The sequence below is a fragment of the Gopherus evgoodei genome, chromosome 10 (genome assembly GCF_007399415.2).
Source record: "Gopherus evgoodei ecotype Sinaloan lineage chromosome 10, rGopEvg1_v1.p, whole genome shotgun sequence".
Classification (NCBI taxonomy): domain Eukaryota; kingdom Metazoa; phylum Chordata; order Testudines; family Testudinidae; genus Gopherus; species Gopherus evgoodei.
This window is the reverse complement of record NC_044331.1, coordinates 41365503-41382437: the sequence shown is the minus strand read 5'-3', so window position 1 is coordinate 41382437 and position 16935 is coordinate 41365503. Positions and strand designations below refer to the sequence as shown.

General features: G+C 51.3%; 1 protein-coding gene across 2 annotated transcripts in view; it reads left to right on the top strand.

The window, feature by feature from the left end:
- ZNF609 (zinc finger protein 609) overlaps positions 1-16935 on the top strand; it is a 154337-nt gene that overhangs the window by 98197 nt on the left and 39205 nt on the right. The window lies entirely within an intron of this gene.

Below are 16935 nucleotides of genomic sequence, written 5' to 3'. Positions count from 1 at the left end.
AGGTCTCCTTCCCTGCGGTTTGCTGGGTGGCTCCGGGAACGCGAGAGCAAACCGCGGCGAAGCTGGTCTCCTTTCCCGGTTTGCTCTCTCGTTCCCCGAACCCCGAGCAAGCTGGTCTCCTTCCCTGCGGTTTGCAGGGTGGTTCGGGGAACGCGAGAGCAAACCGCGGCGAAGCTGGTCTCCTTTCCCGGTTTGCTCTCCCGTTCCCGAACCCCCCCTTGAAGCCGCCCAACAGCGCTGCAGTGTGGCCACATCTAACACCACTTGCAGCGCTGGTTGCTGTAAGTGTGGCCACTCTGCAGCGCTGGCCCTATACAGCTGTACTAATACAGCTGTAACTACCAGCGCTGCAAAATTTTAGATGTAGACATGGCCAGAGTCTGCTATCTGGTGTTCTCAAAGCATTGCAAGCGGTGAATTGAGCCTGTCTACACTGCAGGGGAGGAACTTATCTCCACTTTCCAGCCCAGAGAGGGGAAGTGACTTTCTGAAGGTAACAGCAACTAAAAGGAATATAGGTGATTCGCTTTTCCCCTAGTGTAGACATGTTTAGCACCATTTAAAAACATGTTAGTTGGTCTCTAGGGGAGCATAGTCAACCAGGACCAACCAGCATTTTTAGGAGTATTAAGCCCTGTCTACACAAGGTATAAAGGTTTTGTTGTTTGAAACATTGCGTTATGTTTAAACACATTTGTGAACTTCCTAGTTTAGCTGGGGCCAGTGAGTCAGTGCCAGAGGCAGGGATAGAACCCAGATTTTCTGGTCCCCAGCCCTGTGCTTTTACCTTAATCCTAGCCGGCCTCTCTAATAGAACGTGTAACTGCTAGGAAGTCTCTGAACCTCTCTGCTCACACCCACACCCCCATCCATTAGAAGGTGTGTCTGCATGCTGGGAATCACCCCAGAGGACGGACACCTTCATGTTGGAGTGGCCTAGACACTGTGTCCAAGGACAAGTAGTGTGGTACGGGGTGAGATCCGTCATATTGCCACCCCACTGACAAATCACAGATGGGCAGCTAGAGTAGAATCGACTGCCTGTGCTAAATACTGAGCTGCTCAGGGGGTCCTACGGCCTTTGCCAGGCTATTTCCTGTGATCTTTTAGTGGATGCTCGTAGGTAGGGGATGGCCCTTCCCCCGTCCCCTTCATTCAGGTTTGAAGGGCTTGAGAAATCGTTGGGTGGTACAAAGGGGCCGGGACGAGGAGCAACAGGATACAATGGAGAAACGTAGACTCGATATCAGGCAAATCTGCCTGCTGGGGGATGGTCTCCCCATGGAAGGAGCTGGAACCCCTCCCCCTGGGACACTTGGAACAAAGCGAGAGAGACAGGGAGTGTAGGGTGTTGGCACAATCCAGCACTGGACGTGGGCTGATGCCTGGAGGATGAGTAGGTCTCCCCTGTCTTCAGCTCGTGAGGTTGATTCTGGCAAAGGACAATTGTTAGATCCCAAATTCAGAGGAATCATTGGTGGCGGGTTTGGCTGTTCACATCCTCTGTTCACATCTGCTCCACACCCTCAAGGGAAAGCTCCAGTGAAACTCTAACTCGGTACATGCGCTTGGAGAAGAGCTTCCAAGTCATATGGGCATGGCCAGGGCTGTTCCCCTTCCGGCTGAGGCAAGGGCTTCTGTGAGACTTGGCGGGCAAGATGGAGAAATGCTGTGAAGCTGTTGAAGCAGCTTCCATGCTGGGTAGCAAGGGGTCACCGTGCCAGGCTGCAGAGTGCTGTCTGAGCTGGAGCAGGGATGTGGCTGTCACTGATTTAGAAGCATTTGATGCCTGATCCAGTCAGAGAGTCTTTCCACTAACTCCAGGATTGGACCCTTGGCACCAGCCGTTCAGCACTGCTGCCCCCAGGAAGTCCAAACACCCACCCCTGACAGTTGCGCACTGGTTGGGTTGTAGTTAACAGATGTGTCCCCCAGTGTGACCATGGCGCTGTTCCCAGTTGCAACCAACCAGCCCAGCAGTCCTGTGTCGCGATCTCTGGCGAGGACAGTGTGACGCTCACGCACGCAGGTGAGATGACGTTGTGGAATTGCTAGGAAAGGCTTTGGCTTTTGTGGTTGCCTCATCTCCTACTGTTACTGCTAAGGCAAGTTTTCCAAGATCTGATCCCAGCCTCTTCTCAAAATGTCTTGCTGCTTCTGATGAGTAAGAACATTGGGTTCTGGTGAGGCTATTTTCCCCTGGTCTTGTGTTGCGCTGCCCATGGTATGGAGCCTGTAAAATGGGCTTGGATTGTCTTTGTTAGTATATCTTGGGGTGGTGGAGGGGCTCTGCTTTCCCTTGGGAAAGTGGAACTGTTTCCTTTTGGAGTAAGAGGAGGTTTCTTTGAGAGTAACTGTGTGTGTGTGAAGCAGCTTTGGCTAGCTGCATCTGCACAGTATAGTCAAGCAGTTACCTCTTCCTGGGACATGCACAGAGAGAACTCTGTAGAATGGGTGACTGTGTTGTGTAATGGTTATTAGTAGAGGCCTGGGAGTCAGGAGTCCTGTGTTCTGTGTCTGACTGCCACTGACTTGCTGTGTGACCTGCAGCAACTTCCTCTTTGCCTCAGTTCTCCCATCTGTATAATGGGGATAATCCCATTCCCTCTTCTAAAGTCCTTTGAGCTCCTAGGACTAGAATGCTACATGTTAATTGCAAGCTGTTTCTTTTTGTTATTAAGGTTGTTAGTGTGAAAAGCTAAGTCTGTCCTAAGATCTCGTCCACTCCTGCTGCTCCTAACATGCTCGGAAGGGGTTGCTCTGCACAAGTTGGCAGAGCAGGGCTCTAGGTGTGCGATAACTGTCCGTTACAGCTGATCTCTTAGAGATCTTGTCTCCAGAGGTGAGCTGGGGCTCTCAGATGAGCTCCTAGTGATGTGCAAATCATCAGACTCACCAGGACCATGGGCACAGAACTAATGGCCCTTCTTGTGGGCTGTCTCTGTAGAGAGATCTTGGAGACTAATCCCTCGTTTGCAGGTGGCCTATCTGGGGAGGGGTATTCATGTGTGTAGAGCCAGCAGGCAGTGCTATCTGAGCTCGCACCGGTACCAGCTGGGTGAAGTGGAGGGTTATGACTCCCTTTTGCATGATAAACAAGAGCAGAGTGTTGTAGAAAGAAGGACCCAGGGCACGACAGAGGGAGCTCAGCAGGAGGTGGGGATAGGGAGAGCTGGGGAAATGAATGCAGTGGGGGAAAGACCTTTCCAAAACTCTTCAAAAGCTGGTGAGCTAATTCTTGTGCTTCCCTCCGAACCAGGCAGAGGATGTGAGTTGTCAGCCCGGTGGGGGATGGGAAATACAAGCAGCCTCTTGCAGGCAGGGCCCTATCATCATCCATCAGCTGCAGAGTTAATGGCCTTGTTGATGGGAGATGCTGTGAATGTCAAGCAGTCTGAGGGATTCTGGGGTGAGAGCAGGCAGTGACCAGCACAGTGGGCAGACTTCATCCAGCAAAGCCTGTGCCACAAGAACAGACACAGGAGCAGGGAGGCAGAGACTGAGCCTAGATTCTGCAATAAGGTTTTTCTTTCTCCCTCCCTCTGTTTTTAAGGGAAACAGCCAGGTTCCCAGGTGCAGTGCAAATCGTAACCATCTGGATTGGGGAGCTTAGCTTCTCCATTACAGCACGCTGAGGAATTCAGAGCTGGCATGAACACTGCTTGTGCTCTACCTGCTGGGAAAGAAATCCTGACTCCTCCCCCTTCATGTGTTCGCTTCTGCTCTCTGCTCAATTCACTCAGAGCAGAACATGGCAGGAGCTGGGGCAAGTGCCCTGGGTTCCGTGGTTGCGGTGCTGGAGCTAGAGCGAGCTACCGGCACTCATTGAGCAGATTGGGTCACTTGTTGTGTTCTGATGTCTATTGTATTCATTTGGAGAGCAATATTGAACGTTGCTCCTCTTGTGCAGGTATTGGCATAAAAACGGCACTTTTTCTCTGACTCTTCCTTGCTGTGGTGTTTACTGCTTCTTACTACGGAAACTATGATCCTCTTTCGGAGCAGCCACAGTGAAATCTGCAGCCCTTACAGACTCTCTGTTAACAGGCTTTGTTGCTGTTCAGTCCAGTTTTTAAAAACTGCACTGGCGCTCCAGCATTGCTTGTTACAGATGTAGCATAGTAAGGATATTCCTTACATACTTGGAACATTAAAAAACTCCTGCCTAACATCAGAACTGTGCATGCTTTCAGGGTTCATAGGAATGTCTGATCCTTTTTGGAATCTTGCTAAGTTGTAGGCTCATGGTGGTCTTGTGGCAGTGAGTTCCACAGGTTAATAGTGTATTTTATGTGTGTTTAAAATAAGAGGAATTTTTAAAAACACTTCCTTTTTATTGAATGCCCCATTGCTCATATATTGAGAGAGGGTAAACAAACACCTGATCTATCTTTTCTGTGCCATTCATTATCTTGTATAACTTCTCTATTTGCTCTTATTCATCTTCTCTCTGAACTAAGCAGATCTACCTTTTTGGTCTCTCCTCGAAGGGCAGTCCCTCTAGGTCTCTACTACTCAGAAAATTATGACAATAATTTACAAAATTCACAGCACTGAAGATTCTCCATTCTTATAGCAAGTAAATGATAAACTCTTTTAGTCGTGATAATTATATTTAAGGTTTCTGGCTTTATACTTAAGCTGGAATTTACTGAGAAGATCTTTCATTTGAGGAGTGAGGAGAAACTAATTCTAAAACAATAGTTTACACTAGGGTGACAAATCTGTCACTTTTCACTCATGAATCTCTCTACCTCATCCCCAGGGGGGATGGGAGACCACCAGGAGCAGTGTATGAAATGCCAAGAGGATGGGGCTTTGCAGTTATGACCTATACCATCATGTAGCCAGCAGGGTTTCCTGTCCTTGTGGATCATGCAGAACTTGCGTGGCTGAAGTCCCAGTATTCACTGTGTGCAGATGGTATAGATTTGGGGATGTAAAATGTATGTGCAAGAGGCTTGTGATCTGGGCTCACGGTGCATAGGGCTCTTCTGTAGGCATGGGTGAAAGTGTTCACAGCTCTGGCTAATAGTGAGAGCTCTTTTCTCTCTGAATATCCCCGTACCATGGGGTGAGAGAGATCTGCAGGCACTAAGCACCTCTGCAGGTTGGACAAGTCACTGCATCCTTCTGTGCCATGGTGCCTCAACAGGGTTAGCATCAGTGATGACATTTCTCTTTTCAGCTGGGTCAAAATAGAACATTACACTTGTCAATCAGTCCGTGAGGTTTAATGGCCTCTGCGTGCATGGCTTCCCAGGGCCACGAATTAGCCTGCCTCCGTGATGAGTTCTGCAGTGACTGCACCACTGCTGTATAGTCAGGAATGAAGGGTGCATGAGCGCTCCCAGAAGACACCGTACTTCACTGGCATTCTGTGATGGTGACAAGCTTTGGTTGGCTGCTTTCTTGTTAGGATCTGGTGCTATTCCAGCTGCAGAAAAGATGTAGCCAGAAAACACTAATGAGGATTTATCGCACTCACATTTAGCTCCATGTAGGGTAAGGTGGTTCTCCTGGAGTCTTTTAAATACTGCTTTGAATGATCTGTCATGTGCCTCCCAAGTGTGTCAGATGTCCTCCCTGGGATCTGACTCCAGAGCTGCCTGGCAAAACCTGCTAGAGTGTACTCTAGAGCACGCAGGCAGCGGAACAGGTGCCAGCATTGAGTCTTCTGTCTGCTGAAGACCAACGTGCATTGACAATATCATAACATATCTTGATGATGTTGATAAGCAACGCGGAGGTCAGGCTTGGAGTAGACTCTGGTTCCCATTTGAGGTTAGTGATACCACCATCCACAGTGAGTGGAGCTGAGAAGACAGCTGTGTATGGAAGATGCATGTCGCCACACAGTGTAACTCTCTGGGCTCTGAAGTTCTCATGGCTGGCGATATCCATGGGCTCTAAGGAGGTGTCCCCATGTTTGGTGTCATGTGAGCTCAGTGTGGAAGCCTCAGAGCGCCCCGGTTTGGGTATCACTGGAGCAGTTGGTCAGTAATAATTGCTGCGTATCTGGAGATGTTTGAAACTCCTCTGACAGTGAGAAGGGATGCAAGTGCTGAGGCCCTCTCATCTCTGAGCCAAGATCCAGCAGTGCCTTGCACAGTGAAATCACTACTTTAGCGACGCTCGTTCAGTCTGGGTCCTTACACGTAATGATGCTGGGAATCCATAGAGGGGCTGTCTTCTGAGCTATGGTTCAAACTGCTTCTAGGCATTGTCATCCTGAACACTGATATTGACTCCTGAATCCCCACCTGGTGGGGAAGTGGCAAATACAATTCCAAGTTTCCATTGGTTGGAACATATGGCACTGTGCATTATATATGCATGGGCTGCCGGGGCTGGAACGGGTCATACGGTGAGTTCAGTCTCCCAGATTGTGTATCTGAACCGGTCCACTTGTTCAGGAATGTGAACTGGAGAGACTCTGTTCTCCCCAGAGCACCGTGTTATCTGGAACCTCAGGGGTCTGGGGTGGGGTGGGGGGTGCTTTTCTATGCTGTGAGAGGCAGTGGTGTGCAAGTGTCCGGCCTTGCTGCAGGATCTGCAGATTGCTGCTCTGGCGGGACCGGATGGCTGTCCCTCCTGGTGAGGGGCGGAGTGATTGCAGTTCTAGCATCCTGCCTGGAAAGAACCTACATCTGCCTTTTGAATTGCAGCTTGCATTGTGTTGATGGATTGCGGCATGTTACTGATGCCTCCTCCTTGTGGTCTGATGCTCCAGCAGCACGGGCAGCAGGTGTCTCAAAGCCGTACCGTGTTCTCTGTGCTGACAGGCTGCTTGCCCCAAACCTCCCCCTCCCAATCTCTTCACCTGAGTGTCACTGCACACCTGCTGCTCCTCTCCTTTCCCTTGACTCCCTCGTCCTCTGCTCTTTTCTTTGCATATGGCTGATCCCCCTCTTCGCTACACCCACCCAAAACAACAATTGTGGAAGTACGGTGATGTTTGCCACCATCCCTTTGTTCACTGTGCTTGTGTGTTTCACCCTCCCCCTCTGTCTGGTCTGTTTAGACAACATTGTCCCAATGTTTCTTGGACTCCCTGGTCAATCTGCCTGTATTCAGCTGTTGTCTCTTGTATTTTACTTAGTCCATAAGCTCTTTGCAGCAGGGGCTGTCTCTTTGTATTGTGTTTGTATAGCACCTAGCACAGTGGGGTCCTGGTCCATGCCTGGGGCTCCTGGGTGTTATGGTAATACAAATACTAAGTAATCATGTGCAGTTTAGGATACTCTCTGATCTTTGCTCTGGCCCCGTCTGTGTTAGGAGACTTGCAGATGCTGGCTAGCTGGTAGTGATTGGTATGTAGTGGCTCACTTGGCTTTTGCCATGTTTGGTACTCTTCTTGGAGTCGGAGGACTCTCTGAGGTTCTCTGTGGGTGAGGAGAGTAGGTCATGTTTAGAAATGTGTTAGCTAGCACCTTTTACCTAAGTGGTTTGGCACACTACTGTAGCCAGGGGGTTAACACATGTTAGCTGGTGTAGTGCTGACCACAATCAGCTATCTCATTTGAAAATGTGCTAAACTCTAGTTATACTAGTGTGTTAACACGTATTAACACTACCTATGTTTCTAGTGTAGACATGGCCCAAGTTTCTTCACTGACATATCTCCACTGTCAGAGGTCTCAGACCTGTTGCCCTGAGAAGTGCCATCACACTGCTCACTTACTGGTATTACCAATACCTTTAATGTCTGATGCTATCAAGAAATTTCCAAAATTGGCTGGGTCAGCATGATGTCGGGGTCAGCTGTTATAATCCAGCCTTGATGCCAATCCTGTTTGATTTCTGTATCATATACCTCCGTTTCTCCAGGTTTAACTAACTGCTGTTGTGTGTACTGATTAAGATGTGCTGGCCCTTTAATGTGAATTATCTTACACACCATACAGTAACATGGCTGCTGGAGGCATCTTGGCATGGGCTCTGGATGGCAGACAGCTGACTTCTGTGCACGTCCAGAGGTGTCTGGCCCTCCCCAGCACTTGGCTGGGAGTTCCCCTTGCAGAGGGGTTTGGCATGTTGTCTGTGTGTGGTGAGCAAGGCTGCAGAAACAGCACCACTTTGCACTGGTAGTGTGGTTCCAGCAGCATGTCTACTTTGAGCTCTAAGCCTGCTGCCAGGGAAAGGTTTCAAGACCCCTCCTTAATCCCCCAGTCCTGTTCTAAGATCTCTCTATGATCGTTGCAGCTTCTCGGGGCTGCATTTTCTGTTTTGTTTTCTCCATCCAGCAGCCTTTGTGTGATTTTTCTAGGTCAGCTGGGTTAGGCCTTGTCTCTAAGTTGCAGCGCTGGTGAGGGGGTTACAGCGCTGCAACTTAGGATGTATACACACTTGCACAGCACGGCCAGCGCTGCAACTCCCTGTTTGCAGCGCTGGCTGTACACCCGGTTGAGCCTCTGGTGTAGAGACACCCACCAGCGTTTTTGTTGACCTCCGTGGCATAAGCAGGTATCCCAGCATACCTTAGAAGCCTCTCTGGTAATCATGCAAACTCCACTGCCCTGGGCTCACCTGACCCCACCTTTAAATGCCCCGGGAATTTTAAAAATTCCCTTCCTGTTTGCTCAGCCAGGTGTGGAGTGCAATTAATCAGTCAATCACTCAGCGACCATGCCTCCATGCACCAAACGAGCCCCAGCATGGACCAATGCAGAGCTGCAAGACCTCATAAGTATTTGGGGAGAGGAGGCTGTGCAAGCACAGCTGCGCTCCAGAAGGAGAAATTATGATACCTATGGGCAGATATCGCAGTCCTTGATGAGAAGGGGCCATGAACGGGACGCGTTGCAGTGCAGGGTCAAAATTAAAGAGCTGAGGAGTGCTTACTGCAAAGCCCGTGAGGGAAATCGCCGCTCAGGAGCTGCCCCCACAACCTGCCCTTTTTACAAGGAGCTGGATGCCATACTTGGGTGTGACCCCACTGCCAATCCTAGGAGCACGATGGAGAGTTCAGAGCAGGGAGAAGTGAGGGAGGTTGTAGAGGACGGCGACAGTGAGGCTACTGGCGTGGAGGGAGACACCCCGGAGTCCCAGTACACATGCAGCCAGGAGCTCTTCTCAAGCCAGGAGGAGGCTAGCCAGTCGCAGCAGCTGGAAGTTGATGGTGAGGAAGAAGCTGAGGATCGTGCTCGGGGTAAGTAGATTTTTATGTTTTGGGAGAGGAGGGTTTTGGTTATTGCTGCCTGCATGCATGCCTAAACGTGGAATAGCCCATTGATTTGCTCTATCACGTCTCTGTAATCTGCCTCGGTAATCTCTTGAAAAGTTTCAGCAAGAGCGTTTGCAATTTGCTTTCTCAAGTTGATCGGGAGAGCCACCGTGGTCCCTGTCCCGGTCAGGCTAACTCGTCTGATCCACTGTGCAGCGAGGGGTGGGGGGACCATGGCTGCACACAGGCAAGCTGCATAGGGGCCAGGGCGGTATCCACATTCCTGTAGAAGACCCTCCCTCTCTTCCCAGGTAACACGCAGCAGTGATATGTCTGGCAGTAGGAAACCCTGTTGAGCGTTTAGGGATACTTGAGTGCAGGGCGCCAGGTTCGCGTTTCCCCAGCCCATGGCGCTCTGTTGTTAACCCCTCCCCACCCAGCACATAGCCAGCCACGCGATGCGCTCCGACGTTCCCCACCCCCCCCTCCGGAGCACACCGGGGTGCTGGATGCCTGCTTGGAGGGGGGGTGGGGAACACAGGAGCACACCGCGGAGCTGGATGCCTGCTTGGTGTTCCCCACCCCCCCTCCAAGCAGGCATCCAGCTCCGTGGTGTGCTCCTGTGTTCCCCACCCTCCCTCCAAGCAGGCATCCAGCTCCGCGGTGTGCTCCTGTGTTCCCCACCCCCCCTCCAAGCAGGCATCCAGCTCCGCGGTGCTTCCCCCCCCCCCAGCAGGACGGCGTGAATGCGGACCAAAGAACACCCCCCCCCAAGCAGCTCAACACCTTCCTGTTCACTACTGTCCCCTCTTCAGGACACCAGCTACCTCCTGTACCCATTGCTGATGAACCCTAGTGACCCATTGGTCAATTCCCACTCCCAAGGGGAAATAGGGGCAAAACCACTCACCCCATTGCTCGCCATGACTTAGCTTGCCTGCCCTCTCTGTGTTATGTGAGGTATGTGAGAAGGATGCTACCAAAAGTCTAAAAAGTCCTTCAACGTGTGATAATAAACAATGTAGCCTCTGTGTATTACATGGTTCTATCTTTCTTTTTTCTAGTGACCTTGACTACTGCAGCCGGATCACCGGCCTCACGTAGGTTGCAGAACTTGAGACGGAATCCTAGAAAATCAAAAGAGGAATTGATCAAATCTGTTATGAGCCACTACAACAGAGAAAGTAGGAAGACAGGAATGGAGAGAGAGTGTACATGAATGGAGGCAAACAGAAAGCAGGAGAAAGGAATTGTCTGCCAAAAAAACCACAAAGCAGATGATAAGCCTCCTGGCTCGCCAAACTGAGTCTTTCGAGTCTCTTGTAGCCATGCAGACAAATATGTACTGTGGTAACCCACAGCCCTCCCAAAGCCCTCTTCCTTGTTCCCCAGTATTTCCACAAAACAACTTTCTCCAGCAGCCAGTTCCTTATTATCCCCAGCTGCCCCCAACACCTGTACGATCACCTACCAGCCCTGATAACTATAATTCTTACCTTGTTCACTCCACCCCCATTATTGTGCAGCATAGTAATCCTGAAGTGCAGCAGACATTGAATAGTGATCAAAACAGGGCATATTCAAACCTGTGAATGTACAGTCCACCACTCCAACCCCCTTCCCTGTTATGTACTGTATGTTGAATAAAGGTTTTTTTTCTTTTTCACTACGTTATATTATTGCTGGAAGTGGTAAATATTATACACCAAGGTAAAGCAAAGCACATCAAATGCATCAAACATTACTGTTGGCTCTCAGCATCAAATTGCTCCCTTAAAGCATCCCTAATCCTTGAAGCCCTTTCCTGGGCCTCCCTATTAGCCCTGCTCTCTGGCTGAGCAAACTCATCCTCTAGGCATCGAACCTCGGAGGTCCATTCCTCACTGAATCTTTCACCCTTCCCTTCACAAATATTATGGAGGGTACAGCACGCGGATATAACAGTGGTGATGCTGCTTTCCACCAAATCTAGCTTCCCATAAAGACAGCGCCAGCGTGCTTTCAAACGGCCAAAAGCACACTCCACAGTCATTCTGCACTAGCTCAGCCTGTAGTTGAACCGGTCCTTGCTCCTGTCAAGCTTCCCTGTATATGGTTTCATGAGCCAGGGCATTAAGGGGTAAGCGGGGTCTCCAAGGATCACAGTGGGCATTTCGACGTCCCCTACTGTGATCTTGCGGTCTGGGAAAAAAGTCCCGGCCCTCAGCCTCCTGAACAGGGAACTGTTCCTAAAGATGCGTGCATCGTGCACCTTTCCAGGCCAGCCTGAGTAAATGTCAGTGAAACGCCCACGGTGATCCACAAGCGCTTGCAGAACCACGGAGAAATACCCCTTGTGATTAACGTACTCTGATGCCAGGTGGGGTGGTGACAGAACAGGAATATGCGTCCCATCTATTGCCCTCCACAGTTAGGGAAACCCATTTCTGCAAAGCCATCCACAATGTCCTGCACGTTCCCAAGAGTCACGGTTCTTCTTAGCAGGGTGCGATTAATGGCTGTGCAAACTTGCATCAGCACCATTCCAGTGGTAGACTTTCCCACTCCAAACTGGTTCGCCACCGATCTGAAGCAGTCTGGAGTTGCCAGCTTCCAGATTGCACTAGCCACCCGCTTCTCCACTGGCAGGGCAGTTCTCAATCTCGTGTCCCTGCGCCGCAGGGTAGGGGCGAGCTCAGCACAAAGTGCCAAGAAAGTGGCTTTTCTCATCCGAAAGTTCTGCAGCCACTGCTCGTCATCCCAGGATTGCAGGATGATGTGATCCCACCACTGAGTGCTGGTTTCCCGAGCCCAAACGCGCTGGTCCACGGAGCTGAGCACGTCTGTTACTGCCACAAGCAATGTACTGTCTTCACAGTGAGGCGATTCAATATCATCGTCTGACTCCTCACTGTCACTGGCACTCTCACTCTCACTCTCACTTTGCAGCTGAAGGAATAGCTCCACTGCCATGCGCGATGTGCTGGCAACATTCATCAATAAGGTCGTCAGCTGCTCAGGATCCATTTATAACAAAAATCGCAGAAAAAGCGCTGTAGAATCACAATGCCGCCAAACTGCTCGGAATGTGTAGCAAAGCACCACGAGGCTTTGGAACAGGAAGCGGAAAGACACTCACACTTCCTTCTCCTTCCCACAAGCCACAGCGCCGAAATGGGACGAGGTGCTCTGTGGGATAGCTGCCCACAATGCACCACTCCCAACAGCGCTGCAAGTGCTGTAAATGTGGCCACACTGCAGCGCTAGTTGCTGTAAGTGTGGCCACTCTGCAGCGCTGGCCCTATACAGCTGTACTAACACAGCTGTAACTACCAGCGCTGCAAAACTGTAAGTGTAGACATACCCTTAGACTCTTGTCTTAGGCCTTGGCTACACTCACACTTTACAGCGCTGCAACTGGGGTGTGAAAAAACACCCCCCTGAGCGCTGCAAGATACAGCGCTGTAAAGCGTCAGTGTAATCAGGACAGCAGCGCTGGGAGCGCGGCTCCCAGCGCTGCACGCTACACCCGTAAGGGATGTGGTTTACATGCAGCGCTTCTCCCAGCGCTGCCGCTCTGACTACACTCACACTTCAAAGTGCTGCCGCGGCAGCGCTCCCGCAGCGCTGCCGCGGCAGCGCTCCCAAATTCCAAATGTAGCCATACCCTTAATCACCAGTGTGTCCCTGATGTTGGAGAAGAGACAGGGCTCTGGTGTTGTAAACACAAAGCGGGTTCTTGATTGTGGCTGGTGGACAGACACAGACTCTACCACTCTCTGGCTTGCACTGGAGAGTGAAACATATGCTGCACGGCTATCACTTGGGGACTGTCTAGCGCCTTGGCCCCAGGAGAGCAGCCGTTGAGCCCACAGACATTAATAGCTTTAGCCTCAGGACCTCCAGCAGGCAGGATAGTATTAGCCTCGCTGTACAAAGGAGAACTGAGACAGGCAATGTTACATGGTTTGCCTGAGGTCACACGGGGAATCTGTGGCTGAGCTAGGAACTGAAGCCGGATGTGAGTCACATGTCGTGAAGCCTGCCTTAGAGGGCCTGCAAGGTCTGTTATCTGCATCCTCACTCAAAATTACCAGGAGTCTGGAGGGGGCTTTAAAGTGGTTGCTTAAGGGGTGTGCATGTTGGACGCTACCTAATGAGCATGCTTCCTGCTGCCAGTCTTCCTGCCTGGAGATCTGCGTCTAGCACCGGACTGGCTGATGCTGAAGTGCTGGCCTTGCGGTCGGGGTTTGATGTGACTAGCTGAAGGGGAGAGAAGCTTCCAGTCCTGGCTTTGCAACGCCTGCTGCTTGCTGTGCACTGTGGGGCTGGCTCCAGCTGTATGTGGCTCTGAGCCTGGGAGGAGATTCATGGCTAGTGACATCGCTGTGCTCAAGAGGAGGACTCTGTAATTACTTCCCATGGTGAGACTAATAAGTGCCTGGCTCCTTCCTTTCCCACATCACTCTCTCTGTTCACAGGCTGTCTGCCTGAGGCTTGTGTAGTGACCAGCAGGCCAAGCCTCTCGCCTTGTGTTGGGCTCAATAAAAGATGCAGGATGAAATGCCCTGTCGCTGGGAGATAAGACACAGGTGTTAGGTGAATTCAGGGATTGATCTGTCTCCAGCGCTGGCCCACTTCTCAGCTCTGTTCCAAATCTTTCCAGGACCTGGCCACCTGTCTGCCAATCACTTTGCTGGAGGGAGGCATACTCTCTCTCCTTTGCCTTTGTGGGTTTTTCTCTTCTCCCTAATCTAAAGCTGCTGCCCCTCCTGGTTTCCCTTTTCTCCGGACGGATGATAAATAAGGTTTCATTGGTTCCAGTGCAGAGTGAAATATGAAATCCCATAAAGCCGCCTTGCTTATTAGATGGGTCTCAGTGAGCTGCTTATTATGCAGTGTGGCATAACGCAGATTACAAATGTGCCCAAACGATAATTAGCAGAGCTGGAACTGTAATTAAACACGCCTGTGCTGCTCTGTGGTTTCTGTTGCAAAGTGGAAGGAAGCTGAACGGTTTCAAAACCCACAGGTGCCCTTCCTTTCCTCAGCCACACAAACAAGCGATCAGCCACTGCTCCCAGCGCTGACTAGCAAATGACGCTCAGGGCTGAATGCTTCCCTGGGCTGAATGCTTCCCCACCTGACACTCCATTTCTGCTAGTCCTGCAGCTGTCAGCCAAGTTGTGTCAATTGCACATGGTTCCTCTCCAGCTATTTCACTGCAGGGGACTGGCGTTAATTTGTAAATGGATGGGAGTTGGAGGCAGCCCCTTTGCTTGTGCTAGGGGCTCAGGGGGAGGGGTTTTCTGGAGTTGTTCGTTTTCTTGGGCCCTAGTGATTCCCAGGGACTCATTGTTTATGTGGGATTTGCTGAGGTGCCGAATGAGGCCCCCCTCTGCACATGTGCCTCTGATCTGCCCCGGTGAGGATCAGTGTCCCCTCTTGGGCAGAGGAAGTATGTGGAGGGCAAAATTCTTTCATCTCTGATCTTTCAGGGAGAACAGGCCCATGGGCAGCGCCAAAAGGGGCTTGGACAGTACAAGTCTGGGTGTGGCAGTCTCTCCAAAGGGTTGCCTCAGAAATGAAGGCCAAGGACCTGGATCCTGAGGGATTTGGTGCTGTCAGCAGAAAGCCAGGCCTGCTGTCAGGAGAAGCCCACTGCCGCTGAGTGGGGAGAGACTGCAGCTCAGTTACTGCGGAGGAAACCGTGGGGCTGTCTTTAATGCTTATCACACTGGATTCACTTCGATGGGCTGTCCAGAGGAGAGGGGGACAAGGAGCTGACTGCAGGCCAGCGGCGCTTTGCCCTGTCTGCTTTGGTAACATGGGCAATAGCAAATCCATCCACCCAGCTTCTCCTGCCAGCATGTGGCGAACTACTACGTTTTACCCTGGTGCTGCCTACTGCCTTAGAACACCCCTTTGCCTGCTGCTCCTCTAGCATCGGTGGCACAAAGCTTGGCCTGCTTCTGAGGATTCAAGGGGGCTTTTCAAAGTGCTGGTTGCTAATGGAGTTGCAAATATCCTTGATGTGGGGCTTGAGTGTGGGGAGGTGCGGGAACTCAGGCCCCACAGCAGAGGTCATGTGGAGTGAGGCTGGGCCTGATATGGCAGCCGAGGTTCAGTATGTGGTCTTGTACTCCAGCTAACAGTTTCATAAAAAGGCAGACTTAGTAAAGGTCTCTCTCTGTGACAACAGGCAGCTAAGGATAATGTTTTGGCAGCTGTTCAGGGACCAGAATTTGTCTCAATGGGAGTCTGAACATTTTGTGCCTGTTGACAGTTGAGTGCCACAAATAGCGATGACTTTACAGTTGGTAATGCCGGTAGGGCCATCCTCAGCAGGCAGGGCACCTTCTGGCAAGCAGCTTGGAGACCTCTTCTTCCTGCCTCTCTGGAGCTGAGGACAGCAGGCCTCCAAACTTCCCATGGTTCTAGCTCCAGGGCTGTGCCAAGCAGCAGGCTTGCAGGGGCATCTCCTGGCTAGTTCACTGCTGGATGCTGTGGTGGTGTGTCCCAACTCCTGGAGTGGCTGTGTTGCAGTTTGTGAGCTTGCTGGTGAGCTGCACGGGGGTGATTTCCTTAGTGTCTGCTGCTTTGAGCTGCTCAGCATCTTATCAAGATCAGAAACCCTGCCCCCGGGGAGGAGGTCAGAGCACAGCACAACCAGCCAGCATGAGTAGTGCTGCAAATCTCCATAGCAAGGGTACGGTTGGGGGTCTGATTCAGTGTGGGTGGGAAGGCTGCTTTAGCTGTTGTGGGGGTGAGAAAATGAGCTACACTGTCTCGGCACTGGAGACACAGGCTATATACTGAAGCATTCCTTTGGCTGGCAGTCTGGACAGGGCTCTAAAATGAATCAGCCTTTTGACTTTTCTCCTCTGTCACACGGTGCTGGACCACAGAACGTCAGCTGGGGTGACTTTCTAACCTGCTCAGCCATCTCAGCAGGCTGCTTGCATAGCTGAGAGGCTGTGAGCCTGGTTTACTGAGCTGGGGGGTTGAGGTGGAGAAGGCCACAGGGTTTATCTGTACTCTACCCAGTTCAGCTGAGTTCTCTGCTTTCCATGCAGACCTACCCCAGCTCTGGCACTGAGAAAGTGGCTTTGATGTGTGAGAGAAGCAAGATGGCTGGGTTTCCTCTTCAACATGAGAACCCACTCAGTCATCCCAGCAGGGCTCTGTTGCATGGAAAGAAGAGGTGTAGGGGTTAGTCTATAAACAGGCAGGGAGGTTGCTAGGGGTCGATCTGGCTGGGGTAAGGCCATTGAGGTGGAACAGGTATCTGAAGACTGCCAGTTGCCTCTCCTGCCTTGCCCCAGCCAGCCTGGCAGAATTCTATGATTCCTTCCATCGGATCCAGGGCTGCTTTTCCGGGTGTTGACGTTCCGGCAATAGCCAAACCAGATCAGTCTCCAGGCAGATTGACTGACTGACTGACTGACTATGGGAGACTGGGAATCCTGTGCTGGAAAGACCTTTCATCCTTGAAAGCAGCCCAGCCAGAGGCACTCCGGCAGGGCTGAGGTCCGACAGGTCTCCAGCTGAGGAACATGGATGGGGCCTAGACTCTGTTTGTAAAATGCTGTCCTGGCAGTGGGTTGTAGTTTATAGGCATATCGGGACTGGGAAAGATCTATTAAGTCCTAGTCCTGTGATAGAGGATGAGTGGGCTGTGAACCTGCTCCGAGCAAATAGGCCAAATGAGAGAGTGGCAGGAAGGGGGGCGCCCTGATTTGTGTTTTCCAGGAAAGCGGGACAGCCTTGCTGGTGTTTGCTTTCTCCTC